A 21,957-nucleotide genomic window follows, 5' to 3' on the forward strand; every position below is an offset into this window, starting at 1 on the left:
AGTGCATCTCCATGGAACTGCCTTTAGCAGGCCCATAAAATCAAACAAAACGCCAAATCCATTTTAGAAAGATAAAAGCAATAGACAGCAACCTTTTCAATCAGGATATACAAGACATCTCACTAGTCACACAGTTCACATCAGTTAATGGATCTGTTGAGCATTACAATTCTAGCCTCTACAATATCCTTGAGTCTCATGCACCACTCAAAACAAGAACAGTTACATTTTCCAAGTCAGCCCCCTGGTACACCACAGAGCTCCGCAAAATGAAAACCGCTGGCCGTGCCCTGGAGTGGAAATACACCTCTAGTGGCTTACAAGTATTCAAACAGGCCTACCGTGATCATCAAAAATCATACACCAGAGCACTAGCCATAGCCAGGTCCCAATATTTCTCATTAAAAATCTCAAACAGCACTGGGAACTCCACGCAGCTATATTCAACAATAAATTCTCTGCTCAAACCTCCCACACATGCACATGCCGACAGCAGTATAGATCAATGCAATAGGTTTATGGACCTTTACAAATAAGGTGGCATCAATCCGGTCAGCCCTCCCTGTTACAGCCCCATCTTCCTCTGACATCACTGTCTCAACTCCACTCAGCAGTTTTTCTGTCTTCTCAGGCGTTACTCAGACAGAGGTGGAGAGGATCATAAAAAGCATGAGGCCATCCACCTGTTTGCTAGATCCTCACATCCTCCACAGCACTATTAAAATCTCACATTACAGCTATCAGTCCATTAATCACAGCAATAATCAACTAGTCATTACACTCCGTTCAGGTTCCTCCAGCTCTCAAAACTGCTGTCATTTGCCCCCATCTGAAAAAGCCCTCACTCGACCCTGAAATCCTGGCCCACTACAGACCCATTTCAAACCTGCCATTCCTTTCCACAGTCCTGGAAAAAGGTGTAGCAGCCCAACTCCACAGTCATCTTCACATCCATAATGTGTATGAAAAATTTCAGTCTGGTTTCCGATCAGCTCACAGTACAGAGACAGTCCTGGTCCGCGTCATGAATAACTTGCTTATAACTGCGGACCAGGGCTAACCATCACTCCTCTTATTATTGGATTTATCATCTGCTTTTGACACCGAGGACCACACCATCCTACTCCATCGCCTCCAGTTTATAGTTGGACTTTCTGGGACCACACTCAACTGGTTCGGGTCATACCTCATGGGCAGGACAGAGTTTATGACCCTAGGACAGTCCAAATCATCACCTCATACAGTTAGCTGCGGAGTGCCTCAAGGGTTGATCCTTGGGCCGACCCTTTTCACCATCTACATGCTCCCACTCGGTCAGATAATCAATAAACACAAGGTTTCTTTCCACTGTTATGCAGATGATACACAGCTGTATATAAAAATGGACTCCACTTCCACCACAATTTTACCATCTGCACTTCACTGTTGCCTGGAGGAGATGAGGGCATGGATGGCTGATGGCTGATAATATAGAAAAAACTGCAACAATGTATTTATCAATAAAACAAAATCTTAAAACCTACCCCCCTGGTGAAAGTGCAGGGTGAAACACTAAAAAATGTCACTGAGTTCAAATATTTAGGCATAATTTTGGACTCAAAACTAACTTTTAACAACCATATAAAAAAACGTTTGTCACACATTGAAATATAACTTGTCAAATTTCAGAGGTATACGAAATTCTCTGAACATCCAAGGAGCCAAAATCTACATGAATGCAAGGATAATGTCTCAGAATCAGAATCAGAATCAGAAGAAGTTTATTGCCATTGCCAATGAACAGGATTCACAGACTAGGAATTTGCTTCGATATAATGGTGCAACATTAAACAGAGAACAATATAAAATGCTAAGATAAAATATACAATATGTGCCAAAATAAGAGAAAATCTAAGATAAAAAAAATGACATATGAAATATGAAAGGCTGTGTGCAACAGAAAAACAGAAAGAAAGAGGAACAGAAAAAAACAGTGCAGTGGGAGGAGTGCAATTAAAACCAAAGTACATTGTCTAAAGTGACCCGTGATAAAATGATAAAGTGACAGAGTTAAGGTTAAGGTGACTGAGTTATGAGGAGTTCATGAGTCTAATGGCAGAGGGGAAGAAACTGTTCTCATGGCGGGAGGTTCTGGTCCGGATGGACCGTAGCCTCCTGCCCGAGGGGAGTGGTTTGAATAGACTGTGTGCAGGGTGAGAAGGGTCGTCTGTGATCCGACCTGCTCGGCCCAGAGTCCTGGAGACGTGCAGGTCGTGGAGAGATGGAAGGCTACAGCCGATCACCTTCTCAGCAGAGGCCACAATGCGCTGCAGTCTGTGTCTGTCCCTGGCTGTGGCCCCGGCGTACCACACCGTGATGGAGGAGCAGAGGATGGACTCGATGATGGCCGTGTAGAACTGCACCATCAGCTGGACAGGCAGCTTGGCCTTCTTCAGCTGCCGCAGGAAGTACATCCTCTGCTGGGCCTTCTTGATGAGGGAGCTGATGGTTGACTCCCACTTGAGGTCCTGGGTGATGGTGGTGCCAAGGAAGCGGTGACAGTCCATAGTGGTGATGGGGCTGTTGGTGAGGGCGAGGGAGGGTGGGGGGGCTGTGGCTTTCCTGAAGTCCACGATCATCTCTACTGTTTTCTGGGTGTTGAGCTCCAAGTTGTTGTTGCTACACCAGGTCACCAGCTGGTCCACCTCCCTCCTGTAGGCAGACTCATCCCCATCCGAAATGAGTCCGATGAGGGTGGTGTCGTCCGCAAACTTGATGAGCTTTACGGAGTCGTGACTGGAGGTACAGCAGTTAGTGTACAGGGAGAAGAGAAGAGGGGAAAGGACACAGCCCTGTGGAGATCCTGTGCTGACAGCCCGAGTGTTCGAGACATTCTTTCCCAGCCTCACATGCTGACTCCGGTCTGTCAGGAAGTCTGTGATCCACCTGCAGGTGGAGTCGGGCACGTGGAGCAGAGAAAGCTTGTCCTGGAGCAAAGCCGGAAGGATGGTGTTGAATGCAGAGCTGAAGTCCACAAACAGGATCCTAGCGTAGGTTCCTGGGGAGTCCAGGTGCTGCAGGATGGAGTGCAGGGCCAGGTTTATGGCGTCGTCTATAGACCTGTTGGCTCTGTAGGCAAACTGTAGGGGGTCCAGGAGGGGGTCGGTGATGGACTTCAGGTGGGATAAAACCAGGCGTTTGAAGGTCTTCATGACTACAGATGTGAGAGCCACAGGCCTGTAGTCATTAAGTCCAGTGATGCGTGGTTTCTTGGGGACTGGAACTATAATGGAGGACTTGAAGCAGACTGGAACATGGCATGACTCCAGGGAGGTGTTGAAGATCCCCGTGAAGACTGGGGCCAGCTCATCAGCACAGTGTCTCAGGGTGGCAGGAGAGACACAGTCTGGGCCCGGGGCCTTACGTGGATTCAGCCTTTTGAAGTGTCTTCTCACGTCCTCCTCTTGGACGGAGAGGGCAACAGGGGGAGGGCAGCGGTGAGAGGGGGGAGGTCCATGGTGTTTGAATATCCAGTTGTGTGGGGGGTGTGGAGGTGTGAGTCCTTGTTTTCAAAGCGTGAAAAGAAGACGTTCAGGTCATTGGCCAGCTTAAGGTCGTCAATAGAACAAGGTGCTTTGGGCTTGTAGTTGGTAATCTCTTTCAACCCCCTCCACACAGAGGCCGAGTCGTTGGCAGAGAACCTTTGCTGCAGACGTGAACTGTACATGGATTTAGCCTTTGCCACCTCCTTGCTAAATCTGTACTTTGCACCTCTGTAGCTGTCTCTGTCTCCTTCTCTGAAAGCCACCTCTTTCTGCTGACGGAGCTGCCGGAGTTTAGGTGTGAACCAGGGCTTGTCATTGTTATATCTCACCCTGGTGCGCTGTGGGATGATGCTGTCTTCACAGAAATTAATATATGACATCACAGTGTCCATGTAGTCATCTAGACTGTCTGTTGAAGCCTCAAACATATCCCAATCCATAGTGCCCAAGCCCGCGCGTAGCTCCTCCACAGCTTCATTGCTCCACACTTTAGATGTCCTCACAACAAGTTTAGAGAGTTTTAGTCTCTGTCTGTATGCGGGGATCAAGTGGACCATCACGTGATCTGAGAGTCCCAAAGCTGCACGGGCCACCGCTTGGTACGCACCACTCACTGTCGTGTAACAATGATCTAATGTGCTCCCTTCTCTGGTTGGTGTTATGTGTCGGACGCGGTCGGAGCACCGACCCAGCGTTTGACAGGACCCAGCATGAAATAAGCAGAGCATGGTTCAAAAGATAACAGAATTTAATAATCATAATGAGTGCAGTGATAAACAACCAAAAATGTCCGCGGTCTGGTGAGGTGAAAACACGGCGCGTTCTCAGCAGCGCAAACGGTCCGGAGCCACAGCATTTCGGACCCAGGGACCCCGCCGACATCCCCCAGGTTGCCGCGACAAACCCAGTCTGTGAAGAAAGAAAACATGAGGTGAGTCCAACACTCTCCACCCAGAGAGACACAACTCAAAGGTGCACACAATTAGCAAACACTTCCTGGCTTAAATATATATATCAGCTTTTCACCCTGCAGGCACGGAACAACTCAGTTCAAATCTCCACTGCAGCAGAAGCTGATTAGACAATTAGCATAACGTGACAGCTCAATAACACAAGGTGTGAGGGACACCAAATCCACTGTTATTACTTCATAAAAGTCACCAAAACCAAATTACCTCAGGAAGTGTGCTGAAGAGCGTGAGACCTCACCCAGTCCTCCTTCACAGACTGTGGTGTCAAACCTGGAGCGGTCTCTGCGTTCGTAATGGTGAGATTGTTCTCCTGACGTCGATCTCACACGTCTGCTCACAAGGTCGAGTCTCTGGCAATCACACACTGTGCATTCAAGGTTTAAGTGCAGCAATCTCTGATCAAGACAGAAACACCACAGCTGTGAGCCCTGATGACCTGCACGTGAAAACAAGCCTCAGGTGTTCAGGGTGAGGTCCTAATACTCAGCCACTCAGTCCTGAATGCATACCACCTGGTGGGAGAAACAGAAAAACAAAACCCAAGCCAGCCAAACACCCCAGCACACAACAGTCGGGTATTTAACAAACTGTTTGTATTTTGGTAATTCCTGACTGAGATTCCCTTTGTTAAAATCACCGAGAATTATAACAAGAGAGACCGGAAAGTCTCTCTCCACGCTCATAATCTGATCCGCGAGCGCGCGCTCGGCCTCGTGCACGTCCGCGCTCGGTGGAATATACACAGAGCAAAGTATGAAAGAGTTAAACTCACGAGGAGAGTAGAATGGTCTGCAGTTTATGAGGAGATATTCCAGAGAGGGAGAGCAGTGTTGGGAGATCACAGTCACATCGGAGCACCAGGCGTTGTTGATATAGAAGCAGAGTCCTCCCCCTCTAGTTTTTCCACCAGAGAGTGCTCGGTCTCTGTCTGCACGGAGGAGTTGGAATCCCTCTAGTTGGAGCACACAGTCCGGTGTCTGTGCATTTAACCATGTCTCCGTGAAGCACAGTACACAAGATGAGGAGAAATCTCTGTTCTTCTCCAGCTCATCCATCTTGTTGTGGAGTGAGCGGACATTGGAGAGAAATATCCCAGGTATGGGCGTGCGCGTGCCCCTTTGTCTGAGGCGCATGAGAGCTCCAGCACGTTTTCCTCTCCGCCGGCGTCTCACTTTTTTGGCCAAAAAGTGAACCAGTTCAGCTGCAGGCACTAAAAAAACTGGCGTAATGTCCGTGGGTGTTGATGATCTGAAGTTTAAAGCTCCTCGCGGGTGTAGGAGCACTCGATTTACGCACAAAAACAGACAAAACAGGGAGCACCAGAATACCAGGGCGCCTTCACGTGGCACCATCTTGGATAGGACTTAACCTTTGGTATTTCATGTTGGTCACAAGCAAATAAGACAACAATGAAACCACTGGAATCAATCCATAAACAGGCACTTAAAATCATTGATAGAAAATCACGACTATATCATTACTGTAAAATACTTGGCAAACATAAAATGCTGAGTTTTGAAAACGTATTTTCAAACTTACGTCTGTTGTTCAAAATTATTAATAATATGGCTCCTCTACCGCTGAAAATATTTGCTACCTCTGAACAGATGACCAGAACAACAAGGTCCACATGCCAGGGTCAGTGTGGCATCCCCAAAAGAAAGACTGCACTCGGCCAATCAGCTTTTTCCTTTAAAACTATAACTGAATGGAATAAATTACCAATAGAGTTAAAACTATGTAAAGACTACACAAAGTCTAGCATCAATTAAAAAAAATATTTAATAACGACTCAGACATGTCGCCATTAATGAACTGATAGTGAGGGGATGGGGGTTGTGGGGTGTGTAGTTTATTTGTATTTATATTTGTGTAGACTCAGGTGATATAGTGCTTTTTAATGATTAATTAATATAGAATGTGTTTTAAATGTTTTTGCTATTGTGTATGTACATAGATTGTATTAATGTGTATATAGACTGCATTGTTTTATGATATGTGTTTTCTATGTCACAGGGACTGCAGATGGAAATTAGCTCTGAGAGCTATAGTCTGGTACAACGCATCTCTTTAATGTTTCATTGATTAATGCTTTTGTACGTGGTTCCTGCCAAATAAACTAAATAAATAACTTTCTTCAACTGAACAGCAGCAAAACAGAAGCCATCCTTATTGGTACCCCTCACCAAACCCAGTCCTTCTCAAACCTAAACAGTATCTCGATCTTTGATCATAACATTTCCCTGTCCTCATCCGTTACAAACTTTGGTGTCAGATTTGATTCACATCTCACATTCGACTCCCACATCCGTCACCTTTGCAAGGTCTCTTTCCTCCACCTTAAAAATATCCCAAAACTCCGCCCCTCCCTTTCCTAACCCGATGCAGAGAAGTTGGTCCATGCCTTTGTCTCCTCCAGATTGGACTACTGCAATGCCCTCCTCGTCGGGATCCCTGGCAAAAGTCTACAAAAGCTGCAGCACATTCAGAACTGTGCTGCCCAGGTCCTGACGAGGAGGTGCAAATATGATCACATCACTCCAGTCCTCAGATCCCTTCATTGGCTGCCCATTCAACAAAGAATTCAGTACAAATTCTGTCTCCTTACACACCAGTGCATACATGGAACTGCCCCTGCCTACCTTAGTGAACTCCTCACGCCACACACCGCCCCAAGAACCCTCCGCTCCACCACGTCCACCTACCGCTTGCACCAGCCCAGATCCAAGCTCTCCACCATGGGAGACAGGGCCTTCCAGGTAGTCGCCCCACGGCTCTGGAAGGCCCTTCCAGAGACCCTGAGGGACCCACAGAGTGTGGGGGCATTTAAAAAAGGCCTCAAGACATTTTTATTTAAAAAGGCCTTTTAAAATATTAAAATCTTTAAAATGCTATGATTTTATCTGTGTGGTTATGCTTTATGAATATCTTATTGTTTTTGACTCTGTATATTGTTTGTTTTTAGCCTTTGCTCTGTAGCACTTTGAGATTCTATGGAATGTAAAGTGCGTTACAAATAAAATGTATTATTATTATTAATGAAATTAACAACATGAGCACCAGAGGGGCAGCAATGAGACAACACCCAAAACAGGAATGGTTTAACAGGTGGAGGCCACTGATATCTTTTCCATCTTTGTCTTTTCTGACTGATTTTTCACTAGTTTTGCTTTTGGCTTGGGTCAGTGTACCATGGTGCCGTACCTGGGCCCTACAGAGTTTACACAGTTAGTCCAACTCCTCCAGGATGGCCATTAATATGTGCCACTGCAATACGGTTTGCTGTGTCTCACAGCACAGTCTCAAGAGCATGGAGGAGATTCCATTAGACAGGCAGTTACTCTAGGAAAGTTGACCAGGGCTGTAGAAGGTCCTTAACCCAACAGTAGACCAGTATCTGCTCCTTTGTGGAAGGACGAACAGAATGAGCACTGCTAGAGTACCACAAAATGACCTCTAGCAGGCCACTGCTGTGAACGTCTCTGACCAAACAATCAGAAACAAACTTCATGGGGGTGGCCTGAGGGCTTGAGGCCCTGTAGTGCGCCCTCTGTTCACTCACCATCACCTTGGAGCTTGATTTGCATTTGCCATAGAACACGAGAATTTGTAGGTCCACCACTAGTGCCCTGTGATTTTTCACTAGTTTTGCATTTGGCTGGAGTCAGTGTACCATGGTGCGGTACCTGGACCCTACAGAGTTTGCACAGTTAGTCCAACTCCTCCAGGATGGCCATTAATATGTCACTGCAATAAGGTTTGCTGTGTCTCCCAGCACAGTCTCATGAGGGTGGCCTGAGGGTTCAACATCCTGTAATGGGCCCTCTGTTCACTCGCCAGCACCATGGAGCTCGATTTGCATTTGCCATAGAACACTAGAATTTGTAGGTCCACCACTGGTGCCCTGTGTTTTTCACAGAAAAGTGCAGGTTTAAGCTGAGCATATATGACGTATGTGAATGGGTCTGGAGATGTTGTGAAGAACATTATGCTGCCTGCAACATCATTCAGCATGATGTGTATGGTGGTAGGTCAGTAATGGTCTGTTCAGGCATATCCCTGGAGGGATACACAGACCTCTAAAAGCTAGACAACAGTGCCCTGACTGCTATTAGGAATTGGGATGAAATCGGACTCATTGTCAGACCCTATGCTGGTGCAGTGGGTCCTGGGTTCCTCCTGGTGCATGACAAAATTCACTTCATGTGGCAAGAGTATGCAGGCAGTTCCTGGGGGATGAAGGAATTGATACCATTGACTGGCCTCCTCGCTCTCCTGACCTAAATCCAATACAACACCTCTGGCACATTATGTTTTGGTCCATTTGGTGCCACCAGGTTGCACCTCAGAGTGTCCAGGAGCTAACTGATGCCCTTGTCCAGATGGGCATGCATACAAGCATATAGAGGCCACACAAACTACCGAGGACCATTTTGGGTTGCTGCAATGAAATTATGGCAAAATGGACAAGCCTGCCGCATCATATTTTTGCTTGATTTTTGGGATGTCTTTAAATTAAGCCCTCTGTAAGTTGACAGTTTTCATTTCCATCAATTGATATGGCACCCTTTCGTTCCTAACCAATTACCCAGTCTGTATCAGGAAAGACATCCAACATGATTTTTTTTCCACATTGAGATCTAATGTGTTTGAAAAGTGTTCCTTAAATGTCAAATATGTACAGTTTGCTATCATTTCATTGACTACAAATTTGTTAGAACACGTTCATCTTGAAGACAAGTTCATTCAGAATCAGCTACTTATCGAATGACTCTATTTCGTTAACTTTTCATAAATCTTTTTCTCATGTGGTCTGTGGTCAGTGCATTTTCCTGTAGAAGCCGAGCGTCCGTTCACTTCAGTGTAACTGCCTGGAAAGGTTTTTTCATTGCCACCATTTGCGACGGTCATTGGATAAAGCCATAATTTTGTCCCGCCCCCAGACGCTGAGTGTCTCTGGGTGTGAATGGCGCTGTGGGCAGGCCTGGATGCTGGTGTTCTGCACAATGATTGGATGATCAGTTGAAAGGCTGAATCCCATTTTGATTGACAGCTATAGGAATGTGAGAATTAGTTTGCACGTATTTGCACATTTATGCATTTTTAAATTTATGACAAAGTGTTTTGCATGCTCTATACATAAGTCTGTTTTAAAGGCACATGTTAGATATCATGTTTATACAGTGCTACCAAAAAACAAAAACAAAAAAAACTGAACCACAGCAAACAAAATTAGTCAAAATCTGCAGAAAGACAATAGAACCAGAGGAAACTGGTGTTTTGGATACCAGGAAGCACACTGGATTAGACGTTATGTGAGAAGATCTAGGTGAGTTACTCTCTGCTTCGTTTTTCACTAAGTGTTTAAAAGTCATCACACGTTAATTAACGTCCCAGCTCACAACACAGCATCAAAATATTCATGATTATAAGTCTATCATATGTGGTAATAATTAATGGTTGCTGATGTATTTTATTCATGAAAATTAGTGACAGAGAAACTGAAGCATTTTGAACCACTGAATCAATATGAAGCAATGGTTCAGTGTTTTGAAGCTTTTGATACTATTAGATATGGTGACATCTGTTGGCCAATCTTTAAAATAACATTTGCATGGAACAATGTCATGAAACAGTCAGAATGTGTTATGTATGTTTAATAATAAAGGGGTTTGAACCGGGAACCTTCTGCACTGAAACCAAGCGCACTAACCACTTGGTAATTGTGCCATCATAAAATACTGTAGGTAACAGAGATATAAATTGTGAAATGCTTGTGCAACTAGGGACTGTTATGACTATTTTACATATTTTAATTTACATATAAGTAAATTGACAAATTTTATGATGTCAGCCGACAATGAGCTTCTCCTCTTTGACAGACCAGCGTTTATATATCATATCATATCTGTGTGTATGCACACACCTATACTAACCACCTACCACATCCACAGTGACCTCCTGCAAAGTCAGGAGAATACCCCTGGGACCTGAGTCCACAGGATCCAAACTTCATTTATAACTCTAACAGCAGTTGGGACAAAGAAATTCTTGCAGGAATTTCTATTTGCTGTTGGTACTCCATAACATGTCCCTGAAGGCAAAAGTTCAAATTCTCTATGTAGTAGTTGTGTTGAGTCATTAATAATTCTGTCAGCTCTACCTCTTAAGAGTTCATCATACATTTTGCTGACCTGCTTTGGTAGTTTACCAAAGATTGTGGAAGTCATATTCACAATTACATGCAGACTGTTCCTCCTCTCTAAGTTTAAATTGCCGTACCACCTGAAAAATACTTTCCACTCAGTTCTGATATGCAACATCCAGAATATTTTGGTTCAGTCCAAAACAGTTCAATGTGGAGACACTGAACATTTCTTGAACATGTAATATTTACTTTGAAGGTCAGACTACTGGCAATGAATGTACCAAGGTCTGTAAAATCATCAGCCATCTCATCTGTCTGCCTGTTGATAATAATTGGCTGTACTGGTGAATTTTTGTGATGAGTTCTTTTGTTTGACTGACAATTATTTCTAAGGAGGTCATTAAATGATGGTCCTGAAGAGTTAAGAGCTGATTGTGAAGCACCTTGAGGCAGCTTTGCTGTGATTTGGTGCTATATACGTAAATGAAATAAATTGAAATTGAATTGAAATTAATTTTGGTGAATTGTATTGAATTTCTTCTTTTTTTTATTGGTATGAAATTATATAAATAAAATTACTCAAAGGTATATTTTAGTCAAAAGATATGCTATTTTGGGTGACTTTTAATGTGTGCACTAATAAAACAGTGTAATTGGAGTTTGCATTGACTAAATTGAAACCATTTAGCTGTTCTGAATGCGGTCGAACATTTGGACAAAAAAGCAGCCTGTACACACACATGATAATTCATACAGGACAAAAGCCATTTGTCTGTTCTGAATGTGGCCACAGATTTGGACTAAAGAGCAACCTGACCAGGCACATGCTAACTCATACAGAACGAGTTTAAGGGAAAGGTCACCATCTTATTTAATTATGGGGTTTTACATAATTATTGTATGGCCTTGCCTTACAATATAAAGCGCCTTGGGGCAACTGTTTGTTGTGATTTGGCGCTATATAAAAAAATTGATTGATTGATTGACTTAGCAATTCTACAAATTGTCCATGGGCCAAGCAGGTTTTCCATACCACTGCAGGGGAATAAATCACACATACACTCCAGCATCAGTATACCCTGGCCAACACAAAAATGGATGATAACCATCCCAGGGTGGTAGCTGTTGCCAGGTCGGGGCAATGAAGACTTACACAGGGGTCAAAATTGAAAAATGCTTCAATCATATTGCAAAGTATACCACATTAGTTGTCTGATTATAAGGTTTCCAAAAAAGCCATAGTTTCTATCTATGACTGAATGTTTTGAGTGTAAGTGGGACGAGCTGAAGTCATTTAGCCTCACACTAGTCTGCATGATTAAAGAGACGGAACAGAAAGCCGATTGCAAGGGGTGGAGTCAGACACGTTTTTCAAGTGAATTAAAATCTCGAAAGGGAAGAGATCCTAAAAGAAGTCCCTAAAAGACAATAATTGTTAAAAATTCATGTTGTACATTGCATTTGCAGCTTATGCCACATATCAGTCTGAAGAAAGTAATTATTAACTTTTGGATGTCCACCTAAAGCATTTAATGGGTCATTTGGTGTCCAATTTACATTATATCTCAATCAACTGGATGGAGGTTCCAATTTTATGCTTGTTTGTTTTCCAGTTATCAGTCAGAAACCAAGGACCAAAAAGCAACAACAAATTGTGTATAACAAAGATAATCAATATTCTATGAAAATTATCTGAAAAGGAATTCAGAAGCCAAAAAAAAAAGTTGAATAAAAACCTGACAACACCACAAAAAACTTAGATTCAAGTGCATGAACTAAATACATCCTCCTGACATTTGATCACATCTAATTTAGCTTATGAAAAGTCACTTCTGACAGGACTTTGACCTTTATCATTTTTTTCCAAGGTAAAATTTTTGTGGAATTGGAAACTTGTGTTGGCGGAGGTTTGCACTCTATGAGCTCTATGGTGCTCTAGTTTTGCTCATATATCAGCCCACAGAAAAGTCTCCTACACATTGAGCACTGCCAAATTTTGGGTGGTTAGAGGATGCAGGGTGGACGACGGAATTAGTTTTAGTTTCAGTGTTTACCTTCTTAAAATTAAATAAATGGTCAATTCCACACAACCATACAGAAAGGATTTCATCCATGTAGCAGACACATCTTTCTCTCTCAATGTATGCGTGGTTACAACATGAAGAGCCTTTATTGTCACTGTACATACAAAAAGAAATTTGTTCTCTGCATTTAACCATCCTAATTACAGTTAGAGACAATCCAACCAGTGGGAGCAGTGGGCAGCCACAGTCTGGCGCCTGGGGACCAACTACAGATGTAGAGGCTCTGTTTTGGTCAGGGGCAGAGAAAGGAGCAGACCCTAAATAAGCATTTTTTGTTGTTGTTGTTTGTTGTGGGAGGAAACCCACACTGACACAGGGAGAACATGCAAACTCCGCATATGACGGGCGGGAAGTGATCCCATGACCACAACATTCTTGCTGTGAGTCATTAATGCTAACCACAAAATCATCATGCCAGCCAAAGTAACTTTTCCAGGAGTGGGTTTGAACCCCACTCCTGGAAAAGTGACTTTGGACAGCATGGTGACTGAGTGGCTAGCACTGATGCCCCACAGCAATAAGGTTGTAGGATCGCTTCCTGTCCTTTCCGTGTGGAGTTTTCATGTTCTCCCTGTGTCAGTGTGGACTTCCCCTGGGGACTCTGGTTTCCTCCCACAATAAAAAAAACATGCTTATTTTAGGGTCTGCTCCTTTCACTGTCTCGAGTCTCTACATCTGGAGTTGATTCAGGAGGACGGGAAGCTTAAATAGGGCACTGCAGTCACATCTGAACCCTGTGCGATATCGCGGGATTTGACCACAAATGGGGACAGCCACTCTGATGTACCATTTTATTTTTGGCTACAATCACGGAAGCAGTCACGAAAAGTGCAGTTTCTTTTTAGTTCCCAGTGGAGAACTGAAGACAAGGTGAATGGGAGAGGTCGTCTCAGTAAGTGTTAGCCTACACAGCTAACCAGGGTAGCGGCATTCTCTCGCCTACACAACCGCCCCGACACATGTGAGCTCCAGGTCATAAACAAACCGCAACACATGTCCACTGTTCCCACCGTATCGTCACTTTTTCTTTGTATTTTCACTGTGCGTGTAATTTGCCCGAAATCTCAGAGAAAATGCCATGTGTCCGTCCCCGGAAGTAGGGAAATTATATCATATGTGTCATATTTGAACCCTTTAGCACTTGGCCATAAATGAGACTGCGGTGCCCTATAAACAGAGACAAAATTAGCCACCTGGGGAGACCCAGGAAGAAAGCCACGATAATGCCTAAGAGACAGACAAGGGGTACCAAAATAAAACAGGAAGTGCGGTAGACATGACAGACCTGTCACACTTTTGTTTTGCAATATGAAACAAACACCACATGTCAGTGTAAAATGTTTAGAAAAATGGTAAATAAATATATATCCCCTTTAAAATCTTTGAACAGACAATAAAAAGTAATTTTATGTCACATATATTGATTTTCACATATTATCCCATGTTGTGAGCAAAATTCTAAACAGTATCACTATTTTACAGCATTGGAAGTTTAGTTATAAAAACAAACAAACCATAAAAATCTTTAAATTATTACAAATACAGCCAGCCCAAAACTCTCATTTCAACCAGGGGTCAAACCAACACAAGGATCACACAAGAGACAGTTTCAGGCAGCTCATTTTATTTATTTTTCTCAATCTCATGTGCAGGCGGCCTTGTCTATATGCTAAATACACAACTCCATAGGGCCCCTGGGTGGGATCCAGAAGTTTGTGTCATTGATTCATTCAATTCAATTTATTTATATGGCACCAAATCACATCACTGTCTCAAGACACTTCACACGGGTAACGTCACACCTGGAAAACGGTACAGGGCCATTAAAGCAAGTGCAAATAGAATGGAAAGCAGTTGCTACCCAACTGCTGTTAGAGCTTTGAATGCTAGTGGAACCAAACAGCCAAGTCACATGCCACACTTGAAATGAGTGCAATATTTTTTTCTGTGCAATATCCACTGCCACTGAAATATCCACAGTGTCAGAATCTGTGATGATGTGGCATGGCAGGCAGGCGGACACAAATGCAGACTCATGACTCAAAGGTGGGATTTAGAAAAAGTTTTAATTAAAAACAGACTGAGGTCAATACACCGGGTGAGAAGCAGGCTGGCGGAGGTACAGATGGTCGTGAGGCGATGGCGTGGTCAGTAACGAGCAGAGTTACAACACGAGCAAACAGGTGTATCGGAGGAGGCAAAAACTGAGTCAAAAAACAAGCAGGGTTCAGGCACAGACAAGCAGGTTAACTGGCTCAGACAAAAGGCAAGGTCAAAACAGGCGAGGGTCATACACGGCAAGAAAAACAGACACTCATGGTCGGACAGAAGGACAAAGAGAGGGAAACAAATGAAGACTGGGGGACAAAATCAGATTCTGGGCCGGTCCATGGCCAAAAGATGACACACAGTTTTGTTCATACGTTTCTCTTTTTTTATATGCAATCTCTTTTTTGCTACTACGTTCTTATATTTTTTACCTTTTTCATTCGGTTAAATTTTATGATTATTTTTCTTTTTCGTCTGCAGCCCTTTCATGTCTGCGTGTGGTATCCTCGGGTTTATATTTGCACTGAAAGGGTTGCATCTTACGTTTTGTTGTAAATGTTACAATGACAATAAAGAAACTGTATCTGAAATTGAAATTTTCAAGTGTTTACTTCAATTAAGGGTCACGGGGAGCTGGAGCCTATCCCAGCAGTCATAGGGCGTGAGGTGGGTTCCACCCTGGACAGGACACCAGTCTGTCATAGGGCCACATACAGACAAACAAATACATTCACACCTACGGACAATTTAAAGTTTCCAATTCACCTAACCTGCATGTCTTTGGATGTGGGAGGAAGCCGGAGCACCTGTGGAGAACTGATGCAAACATGGGGAGTACATGGAAACTCCACACAGAAAGGATATAGGAGGGAATCAATCTCATGACCTTCTTGCTAAATGAGATACAGGTCTTAAATTAAAGTGAAACATTATGATACTGATGGGGGGGGTGCAGAGGTTTTGAGCCTCACCCAGAACAAACAGGACATGGGTCTCTAACTTTTGCATTCTGAGAAACCAGCATTTCTATCAAAACATTCCATGGGATCAATGGAAATATTTATTACAGAGGTGGGTACAGGGTTGTAATTTTGATTTGGCCTCAGCCCCTGTATCAGCCGTGGGATGAGCCGAGATAATCTTGAATCCTGCCGATAGGAAAGGCAGGAGGCAGAGCCCATCCCTCTCAGACAGCTGTGGCAATGGAGGAAGCATTGAGTGGATAACTGAAAAACAGCGAGAGGTAAGGCAGACAGGGATGCTTTTAAAGGATGTACCTGCATGCTGCTGGTTTCTGGTGGTGACTAGCAGTGCCATCTGTTTGTGATTAAATGCATTTCTCAACACTCGGTGAATGTTGAGAAATGTTGGTTTCTCAGAATGCAAAAGATGGAGAACCGTGCCCTACTTTTTCTGGGCAAGGCTCAAAACTTCTCAATCACCCCTCATATTTTGCAAGATATATTTATGTTTACTTAAAAAAAAAGAAGTCATATGACACTTGTCTAACAGTACAAGACTGTTGACTTTGGTAATACAAACTTATTTTGAATAATTTTATTGAGCATCTGGTTGCAGATACCCGTGTGGTTAGTGTAGAGATATGATTACTGTAAGAAGCCTGAACCACATACAGCTGAAGCCTCCTGGCTGCATTTAAATAATGACTGATCTCTACACACAGAATCACAAAGAATTAATTTGCATTAATCTGTGTCAAGCATGGAAGGTGCTACACTCTGAGTGCCCATTGTAGCACTATGACTGACTGTGTATTTATGTCACACTGAGGTGAGATAGTCTCACTCACTGCAGGAGAGGATACACAAAGCAGATGATAGAAACATTTCAACCACAGAACGAGGGTGGCCGGAGGGCAAATTCGCACCAGAGTGAACAGACCCCGTTGAACCAATTGATTGCAGAGACACCAGCTTGTGGTGACAGACTCTGATTCAGTTTATTTTCATAAATCTTGGCATGTCACATTCAGCCCTCTGTGTCTGTCTCTAACCTGTAACCTAGACAGTTCACAGTGACAGACCAGCCATGTGTTTCAGTGTGTCTAAATTAGTAATCCAATTATTGACTCACCTGCCTTGCCCTCATGGATGCATTTCACAGTCTGGGGACATGTTGTGCATCAAGAAGGCATGCATTTCTTGCACAGTGCAGAGGTAAACAGTAAGATGGTGTTAGGATTTTCCTCTCAGCTTTTGATGAACTGACAAGTGCTCACCTGAAGATTGAAGGACAGCAGGTTAGTAGCTACTGGTTCATAAGAGGCTCGTCAGTAATCACCTGATAGATGATGATCGTTGCTGTCGATTTGGAAGCAAGGAGACAAACAAAGGCAGTGAAACAGGATTTGTGCCAGATTTAAGATGTGCAAATGAGGCATGTTGATGTGTAATATGAATGAACACATAAAAGTTTGTCAGTGCCACCTCATCTAACTCACTCCAGAAATCTTCTTTCTCCATCTCACAATCCACCTGAGGGGCATATGCACTGATGATATCCATCATAATTCAATGTCCAACTTCATACTCGTCACCTTGCCGGACACTGGCTAAACCTCCAACACACACTTACAAACTCTTCCTTAAAAATGACCCCACCACCATGCTCAAAACTTTTCAATCACCCCTCATATTTATAGTTTCATTTACATACATGTTCCACTTGTATCTTGTATTCTTATTATCTTGCATCAAGAATTTTTTTTCCAGACAATAATGTATTCACATTGACGCTATGTACAAAAAGTAAAGCCACTTATGTGTAAATTAGATTCTCACAAAATTTTTCAGAAAAAAAAAATGAGATCACATTTACTCATATTTTGCTATAGATAGTATCTTATATCAAGCCATGGCTGCTGCATACCATTGCAAAGCTAACGAGTTATGTTCTAAACCATAGTTATTGTATTTTGTAGTATAAGTTAGAAATGGTTGACCTGATGCCCAAGTAACAATTGCTAAAAATTATCTTGAGAAGTTGGCTTTGTTGGAGGAGATACTCAGTGTCAGCTCAGATAAAGCACAACAGATTAAGACAAAGGATTCTCATTTGAAAGGTCATGAGATGCATAATCAAGATGCAGTATTTGTAGTTTGTGTTGTTCCTGGCTTACTTTTGCAAGATTAAAAGCAGTGTTTTCATGAGGGGAACCTACCTGTTACCATTTACATGGTGAGCTCATGAAGAAAGGGTTCTACGGGGTTATTCTTCATGCTACGTGCAGTCAACCTTTCACACTACAACTCGCTAGACCTTCACACCATATTACAACCTCATTAAGATGTGTTATTTGCTGCATACTTATTTTAGTACTCCTAGTTTTAGTACTCCTAGTTTATATATATATATATATATATATAGATATATAGATATATATATATATATATATATATATATATATACACTCAACAAAAATATAAATGCAACACTTTTGGTTTTGCTCCCATTTTGTATGAGATGAACTCAAAGATCTAAAACTTTTTCCACATACACAATATCACCATTTCCCTCAAATATTGTTCACAAACCAGTCTAAATCTGTGATAGTGAGCACTTCTCCTTTGCTGAGATAATCCATCCCACCTCACAGGTGTGCATATCAAGATGCTGATTAGACACGCATGATTAGTGCACAGGTGTGCCTTAGACTGTCCACAATAAAAGGCCACTCTGAAAGGTGCAGTTTTGTTTCATGGGGGGGGATACCAGTCAGTATATGGTGTGACCACCATTTGCCTCATGCAGTGCAACACATCTCCTTTGCATCATCTGTGAAGAGAACACCTCTCCAACGTACCAAACGCCAGCGAATGTGAGCATTTGCCCACTCAAGTCGGATACAACGACGAACTGGAGTCAAGTCGAGACCCCGATGAAGACGATGAGCATGTAGATGAGCTTCCCTGAGACGATTTCTGACAGTTTGTGCAGAAATTCTTTGGTTATGCAAACCGATTGTTTCAGCAGCTGTCCGAGTGGCTGGTCTCAGACGATCTTGGAGGTGAAACATGCTGGATGTGGAGGACCGGGGCTGGTGTGGTTACACGTGTCTGAGGTTTGTGAGGCTGATTGGATGTACTGCCAAATTCTCTGAAACGCTTTTTGGAGACGACTTATGGTAGAGAAATGAACATTCAATACACGAGCAACAGCTCTGGTTGACATTCCTGCTGTCAGCATGCCAATTGCACGCTCCCTCAAATCTTGCGACATCTGTGGCATTGTGCTGTGTGATAAAACTGCACCTTTCAGAGTGCTGCAAATAAGTATTTGAACACCTGTCAAAATCAATGTTAATATTTAGTACAGTAGCCTTCGTTTGCAATTACAAAGATCAGACTTTTCCTGTAGTTTTTCACCAGGTTTGCACACACTGCAGCAGGGATTTTGGTCCACTCCTCCATACAGATCTTCTCTAGCTATTTCAGGTTTGGAGTTTCAGATCCCTCCAAAGATTTTCTATTGACTTCAGGTCTGGAGACTGGCCAGGCCACTCCAGGACCTTGAAATGCTTCTTACAGAGCTCCCCTTAGTTGCCCTGGCTGTGTGTTTGGGGTCATTGTCATGCTGGAAGACCCAGCCATGACCCATCTTCAATGCTCTTACTGAGGGAAGGAGGTTGTTTGCCAAAATCTCACAATACATGACCCCATCCGTCCTCCCTTCAATATGGTGCAGTCGTCCTGTCCCTTTTCAGAAGAGCACCCCCAGAGTATGATGTTTCCACCCCCATGCTTCATGGTTGGGATGGTTTTCTTGGGGTTGTTCTCATCCTCTAAAGATGGTAAGTGGAGTTGATTCCAAAAAGCTCTATTCTGGTCTCATCTGACCACAAGACCTTCTCTCATACCAGCCTTGTGCAGGTCTACAGTTTTGGCCCTGGTGTCCTTAGACAGCTCTTTGGTCTTGGCTATGGTGGACAGTTGGAGTGTGATTGATTGAGTGTGTGAACAGGTGTCTTTTTATACAGGTAACAAGTTCAAACAGGTGCAATTAATACAGGTAAGAGTGCAGAATAAGAGGGCTTCTTAAGGAAAAATTAACAGGTCTTTTGCTGATTGGTAGGTGTTCAAATACTTATTTGCAGCAAGTAACATACAAATTATTAAACAATCATACATTGTGATTTCCAGATTTTTTTTTTTTAGATTATGTCTCTCACAGTGGACATGCACCTAAGATGAAAATTTCAGACCCCTTCATGATTTCTAAGTGGGAGAACTTGCAAAATCGCAGGGTGGTCAAATACTTATTTTCCTCACTGTATATATATATGTTATATATATATATATTATATATGTATTATATATATATATATATATATGTATATATATATGTATATATATATATATATATATATATATAATATATATAATATATATATATATATAATAATATATATAGATACGAGGGCTGTCCATAAAGTATAGGTCCTTTTTATTTTTTTCAAAAACTATATGGATTTCATTCATATGTTTTTACGTCAGACATGCTTGAACCCTCGTGCGCATGCGTGAGTTTTTCCACGCCTGTCGGTGATGTCATTCGCCTGTGAGCACTCCTTGTGGGAGGAGTCATCCAGCCCCTCGTCGGAATTCCTTTGTCTGAGAAGTTGCTGAGAGACTGGCGCTTTGTTTGATCAAAATTTTTTCTAAACCTGTGAGACACATCGAAGTGGACACGGTTCGAAAAATTAAGCTGGTTTTCGGTAAAAAATTTTAACAGCTGATGAGAGATTTTGAGGTGACACTGTCGTTTTAAGGACTTCCCACGGTGCGAGACGTCGCTCAGCGCTCTCAGGCGCCGTCGTCAGCCTGTTACAAGCTGAAAACCTCCACATTTCAGGCTCTATTGATCCAGGACGTCGTGAGAGAACAGAGAAGTTTCAGAAGAAGTCGGTTTCAGCATTTTATCCAGATATTCCACTGTTAAAGGAGATTTTTTTTAATGAAAGACGTGCGGCGGCACAGGAAAAACACCTCCGTGTTGATAACCATTTGTAAAATCCAGGCGGCTTTTGATGGCTTTCAGTGGAGTGAGTATATGAGAAATTGTTTAACAGCTGGACATGTTCCAACTTGTCCTTAAGGCTTCCAACAGAGGTGTTTTTCCTGTGGCGGAGTGTCGCGGCGGCTGCGAGCCGACGCTGCAATCCGCCCGCACGTCTTTCATTAAAAAAAATACTCCTTGTAACAGTGGAATATCCGGAATAAATGCTGAAACCGACTTCTTCTGAAACTTCTCTGTTCTCTCACGACGTCCTGGATCAATAGAGCCTGAAATGTGGAGGTTTTCAGCTTGTAACAGGCTGACGACGGTGCCTGGGAGCGCTGCACGACGTCTCGCTCCGTGGGAAGTCCTTAAAGCGGCAGTGTCACCTCAAAATCTCTCATCAGCTGTTAAAATGTTTACCGAAAACCAGCTTAATTTTTCGAACCGTGTCCACTTCGATGTGTCTCACAGGTTTAGAAAAAATTTTGATCAAACAAAGCGCCAGTCTCTCAGCAACTTCTCAGACAAAGGAATTCCGACGAGGGGCTGGACGACTCCTCCCACAAGGAGTGCTCACAGGCGAATGACGTCACCGACAGGCGTGGAAAAACTCACGCATGCGCACGAGGGTTCAAGCATGTCTGACGTAAAAACATATGAATGAAATCCATATAGTTTTTGAAAAAAATAAAAAGGACATATACTTTATGGACAGACCTCGTATATATATATATATATATATATATATATGCACACACACATAGACAAACACACTCTTTTTCACTAAATTTGCTCTTAGACCCTGGTGGCTAATGAAAAGTGCAGCACTCAGCATGTTGCTAGTCATTATGTCACGCACGCAAAAACATCACTCCCATTTCCCGGAACATCTTGTCAAACAGTTCACGAAAGCTAAAACATAGCAGGAGGGAATTGCCATCCACTTGGAACAGTGGCGCAACATATCAAACCAAGGACAAATCCATCAGTGTGTGAAATTGTAGTCACCCATATGGTTAAGTTATGGCTGTGTTTAAAATGGCAGGTAGCTACAGACTATTTTATGGATGCTGGGTCAAACTGTAGTCCATTAATTTTGACACAGATGAAAGGAAATTATCCTGTTGAGGAAGGTGTGACATTATCGCTCACACACTAACACA

At 42.9% G+C, this 21,957-nt stretch overlaps 1 long non-coding RNA gene across 1 annotated transcript; it reads left to right on the forward strand.

Moving 5' to 3' along the window:
* Nucleotides 1-5,884: 5,884 nt before the first annotated feature.
* On the forward strand, nt 5,885-20,861 carry LOC117500704. Its single transcript, XR_004557831.1, has 3 exons — nt 5,885-6,018; nt 11,072-11,077; nt 20,851-20,861. It is a non-coding gene; the product is annotated as an uncharacterized LOC117500704 (long non-coding RNA).
* Nucleotides 20,862-21,957: the final 1,096 nt, after the last annotated feature.

The sequence above is a fragment of the Thalassophryne amazonica genome, chromosome 19 (genome assembly GCF_902500255.1).
Source record: "Thalassophryne amazonica chromosome 19, fThaAma1.1, whole genome shotgun sequence".
In the NCBI taxonomy this organism is placed as follows: Eukaryota; Metazoa; Chordata; class Actinopteri; order Batrachoidiformes; family Batrachoididae; genus Thalassophryne; species Thalassophryne amazonica.